Here is a 21,533-nt window from a genome sequence, read left to right on the forward strand (position 1 = left end):
GTTTCCTTCCCAAGATACCAATGTCTTTAAGAGTAGAAACAGTATGGGGCACCTGGGTAGCTCAGTCAATTAAGTATTCAACTCTTGATCTCAGCTCAAGTCTTGATCTCAGGGTCAAAAGTTCAAGCCCCATGTTGGACTCTACACATGGAGTCTACTTAAAAAACAAACAAACAAAAAAAGAGTACAAACCATGTGTTTTTCTTTCTTTGTATTGTCTCAAACCACGTTTACCTGTCTACCTTTGGGTGTTGGCTAACAGACCTTAATAATTGTTTATGAGTATAATTACCACTCATAAGGTAAATACCTTGTCTTTAAAAAAGTGTAAAATTATCATAAAATCACCATTTGGCATTTAGATTTCTAAGATCATGACATATAAGCTTCTCTATGGAATCATGGAAAATATGAGAAGACTTAAGTCAGAATGGATGCAATCTCATGGCATAAGCTTTTAGAGCACAATGACTTGTTTTTTTTTAATCTGTTTCTAGGACAATAAATTATATGTTTTTAAGTTGTGGCATAATCTGCTTCAGTAGACTAATATTGCAGTGAGGGATTGCTTCTGAAAAAAATACTTCTAATACTTCATTTAAAAATGTGGCTAAGAGAGAAGTGATGGTCTTCAAGTAGTATGGATTCCAACTAGCTCCAAGTTCTAGGCACTGACAGCCCTTTAACCCTTCTCAGACACTGAGTTAAATATTAAAATGACATGAGCATTTGACAGAAGAACTGTTGGTTCAAGACATCTATATCTGTGAAATCTCTTCATAGTAGCTAGTCTCTAAAATGACCCCAACGATCTTGCCTTCTGGTATTCATACCCTTGTGTAGTGTCTTCCCACAATAAGCAGGGTCGCCATGCATATATAGAAAGAACAGTGTGTAACTTCTCGGGTTGAGTCATCAAAACATTACAGCTTCTGCCTTGCCCTCTCTCAGATCACTTGCTCAGGGATCAACCAGCTGCTCTGTTATGAGGATTCTTATAACAGCCCTGTGGCAATGTTCATGTGGCCAGCAACTGAAGCTTCTTGGCAACTGCCGCCACCAACTTGCTAGCAGTATGAGGGGGCCATCTTGAAAGAGGATTGCCCTGCCCCAGTTAAGCCTCCAGATGACTGCAGGCTCAGCCAACATCTTCACTATAGCCTTGCAAGAGACCTTGTGCCAGGCCAACCAGTTAAACTGCTTCTAAATTCCTGATCCACAGAAACTAAGTTTGGGTGGATTTCTTACATAGCAATAAATAAAACTTGAACCTGAATTAGAACAAACTGATGGTCTAACGCTCTAGTGGATACTGTGGTACACTCCTGAGATTACTTCCTCAGGACTGACATAACCATATCCCAGCTCCTAGAAATTTTGTATCTTGACAACACACAGTTGTGTCCCTCACTAGAAACTGCCTTCCCCCGAAAGTATGTCTCATCCCAGCCCTTGCCTGGGATAGTTGTGGCCAATGACTAACTGATGTGGGTGTAAGCCTACTAGCCCCCTTGCTTCTTTCTCCTCAGTCTTGTTTCCTTCAATTCTTTAACGATGTATCTCCTGAATGTACTCGAAAATAAATCTTTCACGTGCACCTCTGTATCTTAGAATCTGGTTTCCAGGGCACCAAACCTGAAATAGTTGGCAACTGGGTTAGTCCTTGGAAGTAGAGCCTATGGCAGGTGGCCTGGTTGGGTTGCTGGGGCCTGCAAAGAGAACAGTTAAAAGATTGGGGGCAAGTATATCTGGGGAAGAGGCACATGGGTGGGCATGACCAGATAGCCTACACTACAGAAGACTTAGTAACTATCTGCTAGTAGGTGTCAACCAGCCTCTGTCCCATTCAACCCCAGTGCTTGCACAGTGGATTCATAAGCAGAGCAGCTATGATGGTAAAGATGAAGCCTTATCCACTGGCCAACAAAATGCTCACAAAGGCTGATTGGTCAACAACATGACACAAAGGCTAATGATGCTATTGAATGCCCATCCAACCTGCCAGTAACGAAGAGTAACACTGTTGTCTCCAACATGGCACCCTTACCAGTAATCTGGTAGCAAATCAATTCTTTTTAATCATTCCAATCCCGGGAGGAGCAGTTTACCATGACTAGGATTAATATACATTCTCGGTATATGGGTTTGCCTTTCCCGCCCGCAGGGACTTGACTGGACGTCTTCTGGTGCTTGTATTCTGGACATAGTGGTTTATGCACAAGCATGGCAGCCATGGCCTGAGAGGGAAAGAGGGTCTAGGTCACCCCCCGAAGCTAGCTATTTTGATCAATAGATCTGCTGGTTGAGGCTGAGAGAAATCTAGGTTGAGAAGCAGAGAATAAAGACGTCCTTGTCCCGAGCATCAATTATAAATGCAAGGTCAAGTACAACAGAAGGGCTACAATTCATCTCACTAGCACTTCTATCACAAGAAACGAGACTAGCCAGGACCCTGGAGAAGCCGTTTCCAGATAGGGCAAAACTACCATTGGGTGCAAGGGGATGTGAGGAGCTCACCGTGGCTGCTGCGGAGCTCTGTGGAGGTTTCCCCCTTCAGGAACACGTACTCATACCTCGTCTGCTGGGACTAGCAGCCGATGCCAGCTTGTAGCTACATGGCTCGCTGGGAATTGCCCTTGGCTACAGAGAACTGCTTCACCCAGGGTAACGCTTTCAGAGACAGCCGGTAACTGGCTGATGCGAGGATACGAGCACATTTGCCTCAATTAGGACCTCTCTGAAGGGACTGCTCAGCTCCTGAGCCTCCCACAGGAATGCCTGAGGCCTCTGTTGCAACTGCCCTGTGGATTGGCTCCTGCTTTTTCCCCAGTCCTGCCTTCCTCAGGTCCTTATAAGTACATCTCCCAGGACACTCTCCCAGTAACCTCCATATAATTCTCTGTCTCCAAGTCTGTTTCCAGGGAAGCTAACCTAACAGAAACTTCCATGTAGGGATTTTAGTCTTTTTTTTTTTTTTTAAGATTTTAGTTATTTATTTGACAGACAGAGATCATAAGCAGGCAGAGAGGCAGGCAGAGAGAGAGAGAGAGGAGGAAGCGGGCTCCCTGCTGAGCAGAGAGCCCGATGTGGGGCTTGATCCCAGGACTCCGGGATCATGACCTGAGCTGAAGGCAGAGGCTTTAACCCACTGAGCCACCCAGGTGCCCCGGGATTTTAGTCTTAAATCAACTCTGCTCCCCAAAAAAGCCAGAGGGGAGTCCACGCTCTTTATTGTTAACCCCATTGATAGAAAAGCTAAAAATTATAAATTTTGAGGTAGGAAGTTAAGAAAAAAGCTTGAGTAAAAAAGATACCACAGAACGTACTCTTGGTTCTAAAATCTTGCTTACGAATTAGTTTAGTAGTTTCCCAGAGGAACATGGTCTCTGGGTAAGTAAGTTTTGATGAAGGCAAAAAGGAGACAAGTCTGGTGTCAGTGAGTCTGACTGACTCGCCAGGGGCCGCAAAGAGAAGCTGAACATGTAGTGAAAGCATTTAGTAGCTGCGAGATGGGGTCTGTTTCCTTTGTGGATGGGCGTCAAGAGGAATAAGGTGTTGAGTTTTCTGTATCTCAGTTTTCTTAGGTTTTCTAAGTTTAAGTTTTCTATGTAAGTTTTCTTTGCTTCTGCAACTTGGCTCTGATCGCTGTGCAGAGTTTTGTTGGTTGTGATTACTCTGCTTTAACTATTTCTTGTCATTTTCATAATGTATTACTAAACAACTGGTAGCTTCTTTAAAAAGAAGAAATCGTTCCATGGAAATTTGCTGTTTTGCTCTGAGGCAAAGAGAGAGAGAGAGAGAGAGAGAGAGGTGGGGGGCAGGGAGAGAAATTAGTAACAATTAGTAGGTTGTAGGCTGTGAGGGTGAGGCCTCACCTATCTGGGTTTCTAGAGCTTCCATGGGCCATCATCGGTGCCATCCAACTGTGTGTTCCTGGTTTTTCTCCCCAGACGGTCTTGTATTCGATTCGCCGGAAGTTCTCTTCCCCCTTCTTTGTCCTGCTCTCTGCCCCAGGAGGGAAGGCCGAGCAGAGGGGATTACCACAGGGGTCTCATGCCCTCCAGCTTCTGGGTGGATTCAGCCAGTGGGGAGCAGGGCCCGGGCAGGAGACATGAGGAGGGAGGAGAGTGAGGGAGGGTATTTTCTGTGAGGTTGCCACAGGCTGGATGCAAGCATCCTTAGCTCCCATCAGAGAGTCCTTCTGCAAGGTTCTTGGAATCCATTTTCTAGAAACAGCCCCCTCACCTGGCCCCTTTAGGCTTAGGGGTGTGAGCTTACCCCCCACACACACACACACACCTTTCCTTTCGGGCTTCCACACCATCCCTTCTGGCTTCCCTACACCCTGCCCACGTCTTTGCTGATAGTCCTCTCCCCAAGCCCTCATGTCCATTGCCAGCGCACCACGGCTTACTCTCCTGCCCCTGATAGGATTCTCCTTCTATTTCTTTCCTGGTTAGGAGACCAAATCTAGACCTGGTTCTCACAGAAATAAGCTAAGCACCCATGTGCCAACTGCTTCATCAGTCTAGGCTAGGAAATCCCTGGGAACTGGCCTTCAACGATTTACAACGTAACTCTAAGTGGAATGAGGAAACTCCCGCCTCATGTCAGTATAATGGCGTTGTTTTCTTGAGGGAAGGGGCAAGGCAGGAGACGGGAGCAGAGAAGGATTAAAAATACTAAGCTGCCATGAAGAGAGGGTGGTGAACACTAAGACTTGGCATCAGAATGGCAGCAGGTAGGAGCAGGCCCGGGCTGAGAGGAGATTGAAACCAGAGGCTTCGGCAGAGCGATGCCAGGAAAACAATTGTATGTAAACTCGGGCTCCCGAGAAGCCATGGCAGGGGGGCCAACGAACTGCCATTTCTACCATCATCTGCCATGTCTGTGTCCAGTGCTCTAGTGACAGCCTCACTGATGACATCTCTCCCGTGTCCCAGGCAGGATGCTTTAGACTCATTTGGATGTCACAGGACGGACACAGCTGGTGTGGGAAAATAGACTGAACCCAGGGACCCAGGGCTTCCAAATGCCAGAGCCAGGATTCCAGTCCTAGAATTTAGCCACCCGTTCAATCACCTTCTTCTAGAACAGATTCGGCCTGGTTTTAAAGATGCACATCAGGCCAGAGTAGAGACTGGGGAGGTTCAGCACACCTCATTTTACCTCTTGGAGATCATTGAAGCAGACTTAAATTCATGGTGAATCTAGTACCCATCCACTCTGTGGGAGTCAAAAATTCTGCAGAACCGGAAGAAGCCTAGGGTGGTCTGTCCTGGATCCCAGAGCCTGTTTCCTTCACCGCCCCTCCTTCTACCTCGCCCCCCTGCCCAGGTGTGGCTCCTCACTTCCACCGGGCCAGGTCCAAGCTCTGGGAAGCAGGGAAATGGGACATAGAAAGGTATTTGTGTTTGTGGATTCTCCTCCGTGTGTGGGATTGCCCTGGGAGAGCAGGGTGGAGGAAGGCATTCCTCGTGCAGTAAACAACCCAGACCAATTTGCACCCCAGCCGCTGAGCTGTAATCTTTTCATTATGCTTTGCATATTTATAACCAGGAGTTCTATTGCTCTGGTACAAACAAGATTGCAATCAGCCTGCCAAAGGATTTTCTTTAAACATCAGTCTTTATGGGAGAAAAATTGGTCGGCCACATTGGATGCCCCTTTAAAAAGCAAACCCCCTCCATCTCTTTAGATGGAAGACAGTGTGCAAGTGTGGTCCTAAGCAAAGGCGACTTGCTTCCTTTAAACTACAGTGGCCCCCCCTCGTCTGCAGGGATACCTTCCAAGACTCCCCAGGAGATGCATGAAATCGCGGACGGTACTGAACCCCCCCCATGTTTCTTCCTATACGTACATACTTACGATAAAGTTTAATTTATAAATCAGGCATGCCAGAAATGAACAATAACTAGGAATAAAATAGAACAATTAGAGCGATATCCTGTAACAAAAGTGAGGTGAATGTGGTCTTTTTCTTAAAATATCTAACTGCACCATCCTCTCCCTTCTTCCGTGATGATGTGAGAAGAGAGACTGCGTGATGGCGTGCGGTGAGGGGACCCACAGAAGCATGAGCCTAAGGATGTAGCCTTAGGCTCCCATGGACGGGACTATAGGTCAGAGGGAGGATCCTCTGTTTCCAGCCCCCCGCTGACCGCTGACCGTGGGTACAGCTGAAACTGCAGAAAGCCAAACTGCGGAGGAGGAGGGAGGACTCCCGTGCCCTCGCCACGTGTTCTTAAGTTGGGACAGAGCAGTCTCGACCTGTTCTAGATGCTTTGCCTGGTGGATGCCAGCCCGCTTGAGCTGCTCCTGAAGACGCCAGCCTTTCGTTTGAAATCTGAATCTGAAACAAGCGGCCCTACTTCGAGTGCACGTCCTGAGGGCCTCTAGTGCTTTTCCCCATTCTCTTCAGCGAATAAAAGTAACCAAGCAGCAGGGTGCCTGGGCGGAGTGGTGCATAAGGGAGCAGACTCCCAATATGGGTCCAGGTCCTGATCTCGGGGTGGGGAGATGGAGTCCCTGCCTGGGGCTCTGTGCTCAGCAGGGAGTCTGCTGGCGTTTCTTTCCCTCTGCCCCTCCCCCTGCTCTCTATCTTTCAAATAAAAAAATTAAATCTTGAAAAAGAAAAGCAACTCAGTAGCTTAGACCGCTGACCCCATTCCAGGGAGCGATTTTTTGCTACAAGTATGCTTGCCCATGTCCAGACCCATTTGTTTTAAGGAGAAAATGGAACAGAGAGGGGGTATCTCCTCTCTCCTATCTCCTCTCTCCTATCACGGCCAGACACGTGTGCCGCGCCGGAAGCGTGCCCCACTTCCATTCCAGTGTGAGAGGAGCAAGTGAAAGAAGAAAAACCCAACTGTTGCGGGTAGATTCCTTACTCAGCTTGGCAGTGCACATCCTGGGGTCTTACCAGCACCAGCGATGCCCACTGAAATCATAGGAACAGTGTTGCCGCATTGTCGCCGGTGGAAGAAGCATCTGGAATGTTGAACTGGATTGGAAAATCCTAGGCTCTACGGGGTCTTTCCTAAGTGTGAAAGAAGGCTACTCTGAGACGGGAGGGTCCTTGAGTATCCCTACATTATCCCCAGAGAGGCCCTGCGGGGCGGGGGGGGGTTCCTGCCCTGGCCCTCTGTAGGTCTGAGACTGTGCAAAGCCCAGCCATGAACATTGAGATCCCTTCTGTGGTTCCTTTAGAGCCTGTTTTGGGGAGAAGCAAGTCAAAGAGTGCATTTCTGCTACTATTCTTGCTCCTTCACTCAGCCAACCCTCAGTCACCAGTGTTTCTCAAACCATAGTTTAGCTGTGAATACCCGAGATTTTCTTCCTGTGCTGACCACAGTCGCCCTGGTGGTCATGCCTCTTTCTGGCATAGCCTGGCAGAGGGCCAGCCGCCTCAGAGCCTCTGAGAGGGAGGGAGAGGAAGGATGCTTTCCCTTCACGGCCCAGAGGGACTGCGGGTCCCAACCATCCGACGCTCAGGGTAGAATCAAGCTGAACAAATTATAGGGAGTAACTTAGGGAAGGGGAGGGGGGTGGGGGCCAAGGAATGCGCCTTCATCCAGGCCAGTGTTTTCAAAGGTCTCTCTTTTGGGAAGGTGTTGTAACCAAAACTTGGCTTTCTCTTTGTGAATGAACCCATTTGTGAAAAATTCTGAAAAAAGCAGCAGCGGCAGGGGAGGAGGGAAGAGAAGGAGGGGGTGGAGGAGAGAAAAAGAGACGAAATGGATCTTTTCAATGCTAGCTACTGAAAATACCCGACAATTTCAGAGCTTTAATCTCCCCTGAGTATTCTTTTGCAGTTTTTAGCAACTTTGGTTCCCCCACATCTTTTTACCAGATCACCGAGATGGCAATCATGAAACTCTCCGGTCCCAGAGACTTGCTGTGGAGGGAAAGAAATTCAAGCCCAGCCACTGGGTAACATTTACTGAGCAAGGAATCGACCTGATAAACTTCCATATTTGAGACATTAGACATGACCTTACGTCCATCTATTAGTAAGGCTGGTGGATACAAGATAGAAGAGGGAATTTAAAGCTAACAAAAGACAACTATGAGGTGAGGCTTGAGAGAGAAGGGAAGTTAGGCAGAGGATTGAGAGAAACATCATGTGAGGTCAAAGATTTTGAGTGAATAGCACGTACTTTACTTATCAGCACCTGCTTGCCCTTCGGTCTCCTTCCCCCCCAGATACACACACATACATACACACACACACCCCCCTTCCCAATGTTCTTCCTTTGTTCCTTCTTTTACTGAACTCTTACTCATCCTTCATAGCCTGCTTACTCTCTATCTTCTTTACCTAGACCTCTCCACCATCACCAACCACCACTGGTTCCCCTTTCTAGAAACTCATCTTCCCCTTATTGGCTAATATCATCCAAGTTATTCAGTTTCTATTTATTTCAAGTCTGTGTTTTGTCAGTCTTGATAAATGGTAAAGTCCTCAAGGACCAGAGTCATGTCTTCCCATGGGATCAGACATAGGAGGGAACAGTGGGACCACATCACATATGATGGTTTGACCGATGAAAGGCTCAGAACCTTTTGTTTCTCCAGGAACATGATCATGCCAAGCCTCCCCTTCCGGACCAGTTTTCCACGTCTTGGCCATGTCATTGGCACCACCGCACAGCCTGCCTTAGACTTCTTAATAGCTCTTCCGTTTCTCTTTCCAGCCCAGGATTGGGAGCACACTGGTTCCCTGTAAAACATTTGAGAAGAAGAGTTGCATTGTTCTTAAAAGACTAGAGGAGAGCAATTGCCTGCTTTTTGTACTTAATACGCAAACATTTGTTTAAGCTGTGATAAAAAGCCAGACTTGAGGACTGCCACTACATACTCATCTTGGAAAGGAGGGCAGGTCAGATGGTGATATTTTTCGGCTAATACTGAAGCATCAATTGCCATTTCAAGAATAGCCAAACTTAGTTAATCAGTATGCGGGTGATCCAAGACCTTTGCTCTGGCTCAGATCCCTCCTGACCTCTTTTTAGAATTTTGAGTTTCTAAGATTTCTTCCCCAGGGGCATGAATGATAGGGAAGAAGAACAGGGAAGACAATTAACAAAGGCAATGTTGTTAGTGGTTACACAAACCCTGCTTGGAGACTGGCTGGAGAGAGGGCTGAAGGCTGATGTTCAAAAGTTTGAGGGTTTGGATCATCCCAAGACTTAGTAGATAGAGGCCGGCCATGTCCTTATTGCCCTGGAAATACACAAGGATAGTCTCAAGGTAAAGTGGGCCATGTGCAGTATTTAGAATGTGCTGTCATAGCTTTGCCTTTTGTTTTAATTTTATTCCAAGATGTGATCATTAATGCTATCATTGAATGAATATGGATTAAATGCCTGACTCTTCATGTACAAGATGATCTCATTAGTAAAACAACTTTTCGTGGTGAAAATAATCGCCTCATTTATATAGATCAGGAAACCGAGGCTCAAAGAAGTTAAGTAAATTTCATCTGTTCAACAAATATTGATTGTGAGTCTTTCATGTGCCCGGACTTAGAAACTAAAAGTGGCAGAACTAGGGCCCAGGGGTGAATATATCTAGATTCTAAGCCTGTGTTCTGTCCCTGGAACTGTGTTGCTTCCCTTAAGGAGGAATGTCTCCAAAGGGCCTTCTCTTTCACCCTCATTTTAAAAATATTCCCTTTGCTATCTGGAAGCTCTTAGAGTACGAAGTAAAGACTATTAACTATGTTCACCCAATGATAGTGTTGATACTGGAATATGTCTGCTTTATTTGTTGTTGTTTCTTAAAAAGAGAGTTAGACGAAGACAGTTTGGGGACTAATTTTGTGCTTCTTAATTTAGGAGTAGATTAGGGAAAGAATATGAGAGCCAGTATCTCCTAAAAGCAGTATTTTGGCTGTGGGAGCTTCTGGAATCTAATCAACTAAGCGGAAGGAATCAAGGATGGTTTCATTAAAGGGACTCAGAGTGACACTTAAATTACATTCCACTCCTCCTTCTGCTAGGCTCTGCCTCAGAGATTCTAGCCAGTTCTCGAAGCCATGTATTATAGTCAATGTGGCCTCCCCAACCTGGTCTTACTGAGGGGGTCTACCTCTTCAGTATGGCCACCTCCTCTGTCCACACTGCCCTTCACAATCCAGATCACAATTGTCTCTTGCCTACATTTCTCCCGCTAATTGAGCTCCAAAGCTCTGGTCTTATTTCCCTCAAATCCATTTCCTGCATAGCTGCTGGGGAACTTTTCTGACATGGAAATCTCTAATGTGTAAATTTGATCCTATTTCTTCCCATTGCTCTTAGATAAAGTCCAAACATTTGGGCAGGGCAAATAAGCTCCCCCATAATCTAGCCCAGCACTGTTCACTGCGATGTGAGCCACATACAGAATTTGGAATTTTCTGGTATCCTTTTTTTTTTTTTTAAGATTTTATTTATTTATTTGACAGAGAGAAATCACAAGTAGGCAGAGAGGCAGGCAGAGAGAGAGAGAGGAGGAAGCAGGCTCCCTGCTGAGCAGAGAGCCCGATTGGGGACTCGAGCCCAGGACCCTGAGACCATGACCCGAGCTGAAGGCAGTGGCTTAACCCACTGAGCCACCCAGGCGCCCCTCTGGTATCCTTTTTTAAAAACTAAAAAGAGGTAAGGGAAAACAATTTTAATATATTTTACTTAACATAATAGGTCCAAAATACTATCATTTTGATATCCAGTCAATATTTTTCAAATAGCGATGAGATATTTTGCCGTCTTCTTTTCTTATGCTTTATCTGCAAAATCTAGACACCAAATTTTTATCTGAAATATTTACCTGTATTCAGATTTCATAAAATTTACCCTTTAAAGAATAAATTCACATATCCAAATTGTTCCAAGCATACATAACATTATTCTGATAATTAAGTCAAGTGTGGGTTTAAATTAAATTAATTAAAATTAAACAAATTTAAAATTTAAACTTAAAATCAAGTTATTCTGTCCCATTGAGCCCACTTGAAGCCCTTCATAGCTGCATGTGCCTGGTGGCTACCATACTGAATGGCACAGATCTAACTCCTGGTTCAATCTCTCAAAAAGACCTTGAGGACATAATGTTCAGTTAGATAGTCAGAGACAGAGACAAATACTGTATGATTTCACTTATATGCAGAATTTTAAAAAGTCAAACTTGTCAAAGCCGAGAGCAAAATGCAGACTACCAGGGGCTAGGGAGTAGGGGAATAGGAGAAAAGCTATTTAAGGGCATAAGCCTGCAACTCGTAGTCAAATAGTCTAGGAGATCTAAGGTACACTATAGTGATTATAGACTCCATATTGTATTATAATCATCAAACTTGCTGGAGACTACATCTTAATTATCCCCCCACAAAAAATAAATGATAATTACACAACATGAGGGTGTGTTAACTATCTTACACTGGCAGTCCTATTACAATATAAAAAAGGTATCCTATTAACATGTTGTACACCTTAAGTTTACACAGTGTGCACGTCAAACATATTTCAATTAATAAAGAAAGAATAATGGTAACCAAGACAGGTGTATGCCAGGCACCGTTCTAAGTGTTTCCGTATATTAACTTATTTTAATTGAGTTGTCACAGGACCATAATCCTGTGACATAGATACGATTTTGTCTCCATCTCACAGAAGACAAAATGGAGGCACGGAGAAGCTGAGTCATTTGCCCAAGTTCACACAGCTAAGAGTAGCAGAACTGAAGTTGGAATTGAAAGTCATGCCCTAGAACTTGTGTTCTTAAGCCAAAACAATCTTGACTGCCTCAACTTCCGGGAGCTGCAAGAAGCTGCCTCTCACCTCAAGGCTGTGGCATCTGTTTTTCCCTCATACTCTTAGTGATTCTGCAGTCGAGGCTGGGGGATGCACACTGGCTCCTTCAGACTGGGTGGGCGCCATTTCCCACACTGCAGCATTATTTTTCTAGCACTTATCTGTGTGGATTGTGGCAGTCAGGATACTACTAAGACAAATGTCAGCGTTCATAACATATTCCCAAGCAGAAAATATTTAAGCAAATGTTCTTATCAGCTCTTGTCCCCCCCTTCAGAAATGTCCAAGCTGCTCTTCAGCCAATACTGTCCTCCTGTCCCGACCAAAGCATTTGGTGGAGACAGCGGTTCTCCGAGTACTGACACGAACATTTCCTGTCCTTCCTGGCTAATGAAGAACAGCCTTTCCAGGAAACATGGGCTTTGTGAAGTCTGACATTAACAGTGCGCTGAGATAGCCTAAAATGGGGTGCAGTTAAATATGATTAAAAGTAGAAGATTGAAGATATTATAAAAATATTACAGCAGGAAATGGAAAAGAAGGAGAATTATGAGCAAGGCAGCTCTTACAGCACTTTGACCTCAAGAAGTTACCTACTTCTATGGGAAGGTAAAGGGATGCTGTTACCATAAATCACTCTTAAGAGTCACATTAACAAAATTACATTTAAGAAATTAGATGAGAAAAGAGAAAGCTAATTGGATTCTGGTTTAGGCAAACTGATCAGTATTCTTTTCACAGGCAGAAGATAGGATTCATACAGAGGTGCCTCTGACATATTAATGGCCACTGGTGAGAAGCACCAAATGGTTTGGTGTAACTGCTAGATAAGAATCAGCTCCTTAATTTCCCTCATAGATATGAACCTAGAAAGATGATCTTCTAAGGTACTTGTAGCCAGAGTGCGGCCTTCACTTAACGCCAGGTTCTAAGCAAAAGATTTGAACATCTGTGGGCCTCAAAACCGTGGGTGGATAGCCCATGACAGAAATCCAGTGACAGAATGGGAGATAGAAGAGTTTTGTAAAAATAATGTGTGGGTGGGGTTGTGAGAAGCAGCTTCTAAACTTGGAGAGAAAACCGATCCTTTCCTTCTCTCTTAACCTGTCTCCAGCCACACTAGGGTTTCTCCCATGTTCCTAGCCACTATAAAGAAAGAATAAATAAATACTGGTGTGCTGTTTCAGCAAGGGTACTGATGTCCACTCAGAATGTTTTCCCTGGAGATCAGATCTTTGCTTCTAGCCAAATGGAGTTAGAAGGACAAGAATTACCCTCCCTCTTGAAACAATCAAGAACCTAAAGTGTATATGAAACAGTGGTGTTGAAGACACTGAGTATCAAGCAAAAAAAAGGATAGTGATCCTCTCTGAAGGCCAGAAGAAGAAGCCTTCAAAAAGATATGAGGGATGATGCCCAGCTCACATTGTAGGGCCAGGAATAATGCCTATTTTTACATTATAGACTGAATACCATTGTGATTTGCAGAGAACTGCGTGGGGTACACAGTTGGCTCTTGCCTCAGTACCGGGGAATAATTAGCCCTAATTATCGAACACTGAACATTTTTTCCATTTCTACCTAACAAAACTTAAAGCATACCTAAAAAGATTGAACCCTTTCCAAGTAACTTAGCTCTATTCCAAAACAACAGGTGTGGCTGCTGTTTATAGGAATACAAAAATATCCACTATCCAACAAAGTAAAATTCCGTGTGTAGCATCTAGTAAAAAAGTACCAAAAGGCAGGAAAATATGGGGAGAAAAATAATCAATTGCAACTGACCCAGAATTGAGATAGGTGTTAGCAGCAGCAGCAAAGAACATTGAAACAGTGATAACTTATTCCATATGCTTGAAAAGTTAAGCAGAGATTTGGAAGATATAATGCAAACCCAAATTGAACTTCTACAGAGGAGAAGTATAATGCCTGAGATGAAAAATGTACCAGATTGGATTCACAGCTGATGAGACATTTTAGAAGATTAATAAACTTGAAGACATTGCAAGAAAAATGATCCACAGGGAAGTACAGAGAGAAAACTGGATTGAAACAGCAACAACAACCAGAGCACAATTGAGCTGTGACAACTTCAAGGAGCCTAACAGATGTGTAACTGTTCTTCCCAAAAGAGGGGTGGGAATAGCATGCAGCCTCTAAGGTGGTCCCCCCGCCCCATGGTCTTTGCCTGCTGGAATTCATGATCTTCTTTAAGCTCTGTGTCTCAAGTGTGGGATTAATTTATTGACTCATTTCTAATGAGGAAAGTATGGCAGAAGTGACGAAATATAACTTCCAAAATTAGATTATAGAGAGATTCTGGTTTCTGTCTTGGGTGATTTTTCTCTCACTCTCTCCTGGATCTCTTTTCTCTGGGGAAGAGATGCCATGCCCTGATGTAGTCCTGTAGAGAGGTCTGTCTGGGAAGGAACCAAGACTGCCAACAAGCATGTGAATGAGCTTGGAACTGGATCTTCTGAGATCTACCAGTAGCTATAAGCCAACACCTACCCTGCAACCTCGTGAGAGCTTCAAGCTAGAGGCCCCTAGCTAAGCTATGCTTAGATTTCTGACCCACAGAAAGTGTGAGACAATAAGTGTATGTTGTCTTCAGCTGCTAAATTTTGGGGTAATTTTTTACACAGCAATAAATAATTCAGAAAAAATATTTGTAGATATAATGGCCAGAAAATTTCCAACTTTGATGAAAACCATAAACCCACAAGAAACTCAATGAATTCCAGGCACAAGAACAATGATGAAAATCACACTTAGACACATTATAATAAAGTTATTATAAACCAGTGACAATGAGAAAATCTTAAAAGCAGTCAGTTTAAAAAAAAAAGATACTGTAACAAAGCTAAGGATGGGAGCAAATTTCTTGGAAAAAATGGTAAGCAAGAAGACATTGGAACAATACCTTAATGTTTGGAAGAACAAAAGCTGTCAATGGCAAAATTGTCTTTCCCAAACAAAGGTGAAATAAAGACTTTTTCAGACATAGAAAAGTTGGAAGAATACATCACCAGCAGACTAGAACTTCACTACAAGAAGGGCTAACAGAAGTCCTTCAAGCAGAAGGAAAATGATACCAGGTAGAAATATGCATCTACGCAAAGAATAAAGAGAACTGGAAATGGTGACTACCTGGGTAAATTTTTCAGATTTTAAAAAATATTTAAAACATTTAAAAAGATAATTGACTATTTAAATAAAAAGACTAACAATGTAGTAGGGGGGTTTATAACATATGTAAAGGTAAAATGTATGACAACAGCAGCACAATAGCACAAAGCTAAGGGAGAAAGGATCAATTAACATTAATATAAAAGGATTAATATATGGATTAATATAAAGATTCTTATACTATTCATGAAATTGTATCATATCTTTAAGATAGACTGTGTTAAAGATGTATACTATAAACCCTGAACCAACTACTAAAATGACAAAAGGAAGAGTTAGTTATTCAGCCAGCAAAGGAGAATAAATGTAATTATAAAAAAATACTCAGTCTAAAAGGTGGCAGAATGGAGATGAGGGACACAAAGAACAGATAAGACAAAATATAAAAGAAACAGTAAGATTAATGATTTAAATCTAGATATGTCAGTAATCATATACAATATAAATGATCTACATGCCCCAATAAAAAGACAGAGATTGTATAAAAAAGTAAGATTCAACTATATGTTGACTATAAGAAACCCACTTTACCTTTTTTTAAGATTTTTTTTTTTTTAATTTCTTCATTTGAGACCGAGAGAGACAGAGAGAGAGAGAGCACATGCCCATGCATGAGCAGGGGAGAGAGGCAGAGAGAGAAGGAGTAGCAGACTCCCTGCTGAGCAGGGAGCCTGATGTGGGTGGGGCTCTATCCCAGGATCCAGAGACCATGACCTGAGCTGAAGGCAGATGCTTAACCATCTGAACCACCCAGGCACCCCAAGAAAATCACTTTAATTAGAAAGATAAAAATTGATTAAAAATAAAAGAATAGGATAAGATATACCAGGCTAATACTAATCAAAAGAAGGCTGGGGCATATCAATATCAGACAAAGTAGATTTGGAGCAAAGAATATCTCCTGGGACAAGGAGACTCATTTCATAAACATAAAGAGGTCAGCTCACCAAGAAGACATAACAATCCTAAACTTTATACATCAGAATTTATGAAGCAAAAACTGATTGAGGCCCAAGGAGAAATATTAGCTAAATATTTTAGTATTCCTGTCTCAATTATTGATACAAGTAGACAGGGGACTTCAAGACATGAATAATACTATCAAATAACTTGATGTAACTGATATTTGAAGAATACTCCATGTGATAATGGAAGATACATTTTTTTCAACAGCATACAAATCCTTTACTCAAGACAGATTATATTCTGGGACATAAAGCAAGTATCCACAAGTTGTATATTCTATGACCACAGTGGAATTAAATTAAATTAAATTCACTTAAATATTAGTTGAGTAGTAATGGAACACCTTTGGAAAATCCCCCTAAGTATTTTGAAATTATATAACACACACACATATATGTGTAATACATGGTACAAGAAGAAATCAAAAGCATTAGAAAGTATTTTTTGAAGTGAGTCAAAATATAAAAACAGCATATCAAAATGTGTGGGACATATCTGAAGCAGTACTTAGAGATATTTTTATAGCACAAAAATACCTGCATTAGAAAAGAAGAGGTCTCAAATAAGTGATCTCTATTTCTACCTTGAGAAACTGAAAAACAGGAGAGCAAATTAAAATTAAAACCAAAACCAAAAACCTTGAAAACTTTGAAAATTTCAAGACTTAAAGCTACAGTAACTAAGATAGTGTGGTGTTGCTACAAAGATAGACAAAACAGGTCAATGGAATAGACCAGAGAGTCCAAAACAGATCCTTACATATATGGATAACTGATTTTTGACAAAGTTGCAAAGGCAAGTCGCTAAAGAAAAGCTAATCTTTTCAACAAATGGCACTGGAACAATAGGATATTCACATGCAAAAACAAAAAAAAAATTAAATCAGTATGATCCATATCTCACAAACCACAATTCTCACTTCAACTACCTATCTCCAAAATTACCTCAAAATCACAGACCTAAATGATAACACTTCTAGAAGAAAACACAGGGAAAAATCTTCCTAGCCTGGGCTTAGGCAAAGATTTCCTAGATACAATACCAACATCATTATCTATAAAAGAAAAAAATTAATAAATTAGACTTCATCAAAATTAAGAACTTCTGTTTTTTGAGAGAGACACTGTTAAGGGGATGAAAAGACAAACCCATGCTTTGGAAGAAAATATTTACAAGGCATACATCGGAATCTGCATCCAGAATACATAGAAAACTCTTAGGACTCAATAAAAAGAACACAGTTTAAAAAAAAGTGAACAAAAGATTTTGGTGACACCTCACCAGAAAGGAAGTACATGTATGGCCCAGAAGAGCATGAAATGATGCTCAACTTTATGTGTCATCAGGGAAAGCAAACAAAAACCATGATGAGCTACCTCAGAACACTGATTCAAATGGCAGAGGTGAAAAAGACTGACTAAAGCATCCACCGAGCAGGATGTGGAGAAGCTGGGACCCTCATACACTGCTCTTCGGGATGCAAAATGATACAAACGCTTGGGGAAATGGTCTGGCAATTTCTTTCTCTCTCTCTCTTTTTTTTTTTTAATGTGTAGTTTTTTCGACTTACGGAGATAAAACTGACCTACAACACTATGTAAGTTTAAGGCACTGATTTGGTGCACTTAACAAGTTGATTTGATATGCTCACTGGCAGGTTCCTGTGTTGTTAATTTTAACCATTCTGACAGGTGGTATCTCATCGTGGTTTTGGTTTATATTTCCCTGCTGATGAGTGATGTGGAGCATCTTTTCATGTGTCTGATGGCCATCTGGATGTAGGAACATTTAAGATCTACTCTTTTCAGTTTTCAAATATATAGTATATTATTGTTAACCACAATCATCATGCTATACAATAGATTACCAGAATGTATTTATCTCATAACCGGAATTTTGGATTTTGGACTAACATTTCCGCATTTTCCTCACCTCTCAGCCTCTGGTAATTACCATTCTGTTTCTCCATATCCATGAGTTCAGCTTTTTTTAGATGCCACCCATAAATGATCCCATACAATATTTATCCTTCTCTGACTTCCTTTGCTTAGCATAACGCCTTCAAGGTCCATCCATGGTGTCACAAATGGCTGGATTTCCTTCTTTCTCATGGTTGAATAATATTCCGCTCCATATTCTGCATCTTCTGTATCCTTTCATCCATCAGTGGACACTGAGGATGTTTCCTATCAGGGCTAGTGTGAATAATGCTGCAGTAATCAAGGGAGGGCAGCTACCTCTTCGCAATTCCTTTCATTTCCTTTTGATATACACCAGGAAGAGGAATTGCTAGATTATATGTAGTTCTATTTTTAATTTTTTGAGTAGCCTCTATATTGTTCTCTATAGCAGCTGTACCAGCTTATATTCCCACCAGCAGTGCACAAAGGTATATACCCAAGAGAAATGGAAGCATATGTTCATACAAAACTTGTATACAAATGTTTGTAGCAACTTTAACTGTAATAGGCAAAAGTTAGAAACAATTCAAATATCTATTAACAGTTGAATGGATGCACAGACCTTGGTACAACCATACAACGAAATACTACTCAGCTATAAAAAGAAACGGAGTGTTCATACTGGTGAAGTATGAATGAACTTCAAAATCGTTTTGCTGAGTGAAAGAACACAGACCCCCCCCCCCAAAATGAGTATACAGTCTATGAGTCCATTCATCTAAAATTATAGAAAATGCAAACTAATCTATAGTGATAGAAAGTAGACCAGTGGGGCAGGAGTTCGCGGACAACATGGGGCAGGAAGGGCAGGGTTACAAAGGGACACAAGAAAATTTTGGATATGATGGTTTTATGTCCATTATCATGATCATAGTGAGGGTCCCACGGGGATATACATACACCACAGCTCATCAGACTGTCCACCTTAAACTCATGTAGTTTGTCATACATATCCCCTCAAAAAAGCTTAGGTATCACTGAAGCTATTATCAAATTTTGTAAAATAATACTTCAGTGAAGTGTTAATAAAAGAAAAGGAGATCAAACCCAGATGTAGACAAACCAGTTTCTCCCTGTGAAGAGCTGAGATGGTAGCATAGTGACTAACTGACATGATGCCTGCAAAGCAATACAAGTTTCCTTTAAGTTATCATTGTTTCTTTGTCACCCAGGAGGGCCAAGGCCATACTGTGCTCATCACAGATGTTGCATTTGCGGGGTCCTTGAGGCGCTGCTATCACATATCCCGGTGCTCTTGGTGTTAGAAGAATCTCTCTAGTCTTTGGAATCTCTCCATTTCACTACCTTCCTTGACTCTTTGGGCATGGAGGTTATTAGGGAGAACATTTGTCATTAAAGTCAAGCTTTAGGCCAATTTCTGGACCACGAACCCATGCTATATACCATGTCTGGTTCTTTTCAGCATTCCCTATGAGGTGCAATTTAAAGAAAACAGACAAGAACTTTAACGAGATTCAGGATCATACTGTGTCTACCAGTCTTGGAATGACATTGGATGTGGCACCACTCCTGGTGGCAGCGAGCAGGAGAGATAAATGACAGGTTTCCATGAGGTAGAAAAATGACATGAGAGGAGAAATGTTGCCCAAACCTGGGTTGGCTGGTTTACAGCCATTGGGTGGGAGAAGGCACCCACCTCAGCAGGGAATTACTCCTCTGCGCTGGGCCTCTGCTAATATTTCCTTACTCTTGGTATCTATGTATACATCACTATTCCTGGATTCTTTGTGCAAGGCTCTGGACTAGGCACTTGACATCATATTCTTCACACCAACCTTGTAGTGGCTCAGTTAGGGTTGCATTTGGCTTCATGTGGCTTAGCTTTTCAGGCTGCTGCTTCCTGTCCCTCTTATCCGTTCTCTTATCACAAGGAATCCAGGGGTGGACAGTCCAGATATGTGTGACCATTCAGGGAGAAATGGTTCTTTACTTTTTAAGTTTTTATTTTTTAAGTCATCACTACATGCAATGTGGGACTCGAACTCATGACCCCAAGATCAAGAGTCACATGCTCTACCAACTGAGCCAGCCAGGCGCCCCCAAGGAGTAATGCCTCTTAATCCTACTTACTCCTTCACTCTTGGGTATGTGGTACATTCTACAGTGGCTGCCCCATCTCTGGGTCCTGGAGCACGTTCTGGGTGGGAACAGGGGGGATGTGAAGAACAAAATCACATGCCTGTGGAATCCATCTCTACCAGGACAGTCCCACCCAATGACATCTGCTTATCGTTTGTTTACCAGAAGCGGGTCCCATGGCCACCCCAGCTCTACCAACATCTGGGAGATGAGTGTTTCTAACTGGAACTATCACAAAACAGAAGAGAGTTATGGTTGTGGGAAAAAGGAAGAAAGGGACCAGACATACTGAGTAGGAAACGAGTGGCCCGTTTCGAGGATAATATTAATAACCCTAGTTTACAGATAAGGAGACTGATGCTGGGGAGTTAGCAAAACTAGAAACTAAGAGATGAGATTTGAGCCGGCTGCCCAGTTCCAGCCCCTGTGCCCTTTCTTGCCAGAGCAGAAGCCACCTGCTCTGAGAATAGCGTCCTTGCGTCACGTCATCAGTAGTGACATTCCCCATCAACAGATGTGAGAAGGCTATTCTGGCCTGCTTTTTTTTTTTTTTTTTTTCAAGATCCATGAAGACTTTCTTCCAGCAATTTCCTTCCTGTAGGTAAGTCTGCAAACTGATCTTCATACTATATATATACTCTAAGAAATGGATGCAAGATTTACTGAAATAAATATTGAGCTTTGTTTATGTGTGGTGTGTGTGGTGTGTACTATTTGCTTAAGAAATGAAGGCTTTCCATGCATTTCTGAAATTAGGAACAAGATCTCAGTTGTGTCTTATTCCTGCAGTGGGCAAGAACACATCACCTGGCTGTGAGAGTAACCTAAATTCCATGTTCACCGAACACGGCACACCTGCTCTTTCCCCACTGATGGCGGGCGATTTCTTCACCTCAAGTGACCGAATTTGTAGACGTGCTTGCTGCTTTCAGATAGGGTGATGCGTGAAAGAGAAGATGCCAGTTTCCACCTCCTCCATTCTCAGGAAAGGTACCAGAACCATGATCCCATAAGCTCTCCTGTTAGTGGAAGCCCTGAGTTTCGTGTATGTAGATCAAAGCAAGTGACAAACCCGTTTCGCCAGTTTCAAGGGCCACGGAGTTGGCACAGGCGCAATGCGGGCTCAATTCCAGTTCTGGGTATTGATATAGCGCCATGTCTCCTTGGTGATAATCATGCCAGATCCACACATACTTTAGAATTCACATATCTGTTATCTCTGGGACACGGGAGTATGCAGGTCCTACTCTTACTCTCCTTACTTAAACATCATAAAGACTCAGAACACCTCAGTGGTTGAAACTTCTGTTTGCTTATAGTCCAATAAATAATTTGCTTTTTAATAAAAGGATTCTTAATTGTGCTTTATAAAATATGTAAATAGACAAGCATGAATGATGATAAGACAGCGTTTAAGGGACTCTGAAGACTACTGGCAAAACACAAGCTAATTCTTATCCCTTACTGGATTTTTTTTTCTTGGCCTCATTTGTAATGTGGGTGTCCACTGTGCTCAAATTAGATAAGT

The 21,533-nt window shown here is 42.5% G+C and overlaps 1 long non-coding RNA gene across 1 annotated transcript; it reads right to left on the reverse strand.

Annotated features, from left to right (window-relative positions):
- Positions 1–8,397: 8,397 nt before the first annotated feature.
- LOC309861019 lies at positions 8,398–21,040 on the reverse strand. Its single transcript, XR_014309730.1, has 2 exons — positions 20,898–21,040; positions 8,398–8,722 (listed from the first exon to the last, which is right to left on the reverse strand). It is a non-coding gene; the product is annotated as an uncharacterized lncRNA (long non-coding RNA).
- Positions 21,041–21,533: the final 493 nt, after the last annotated feature.

This window comes from Mustela nivalis (genome assembly GCF_964662115.1).
Source record: "Mustela nivalis genome assembly, chromosome: 3".
In the NCBI taxonomy this organism is placed as follows: Eukaryota; Metazoa; Chordata; class Mammalia; order Carnivora; family Mustelidae; genus Mustela; species Mustela nivalis.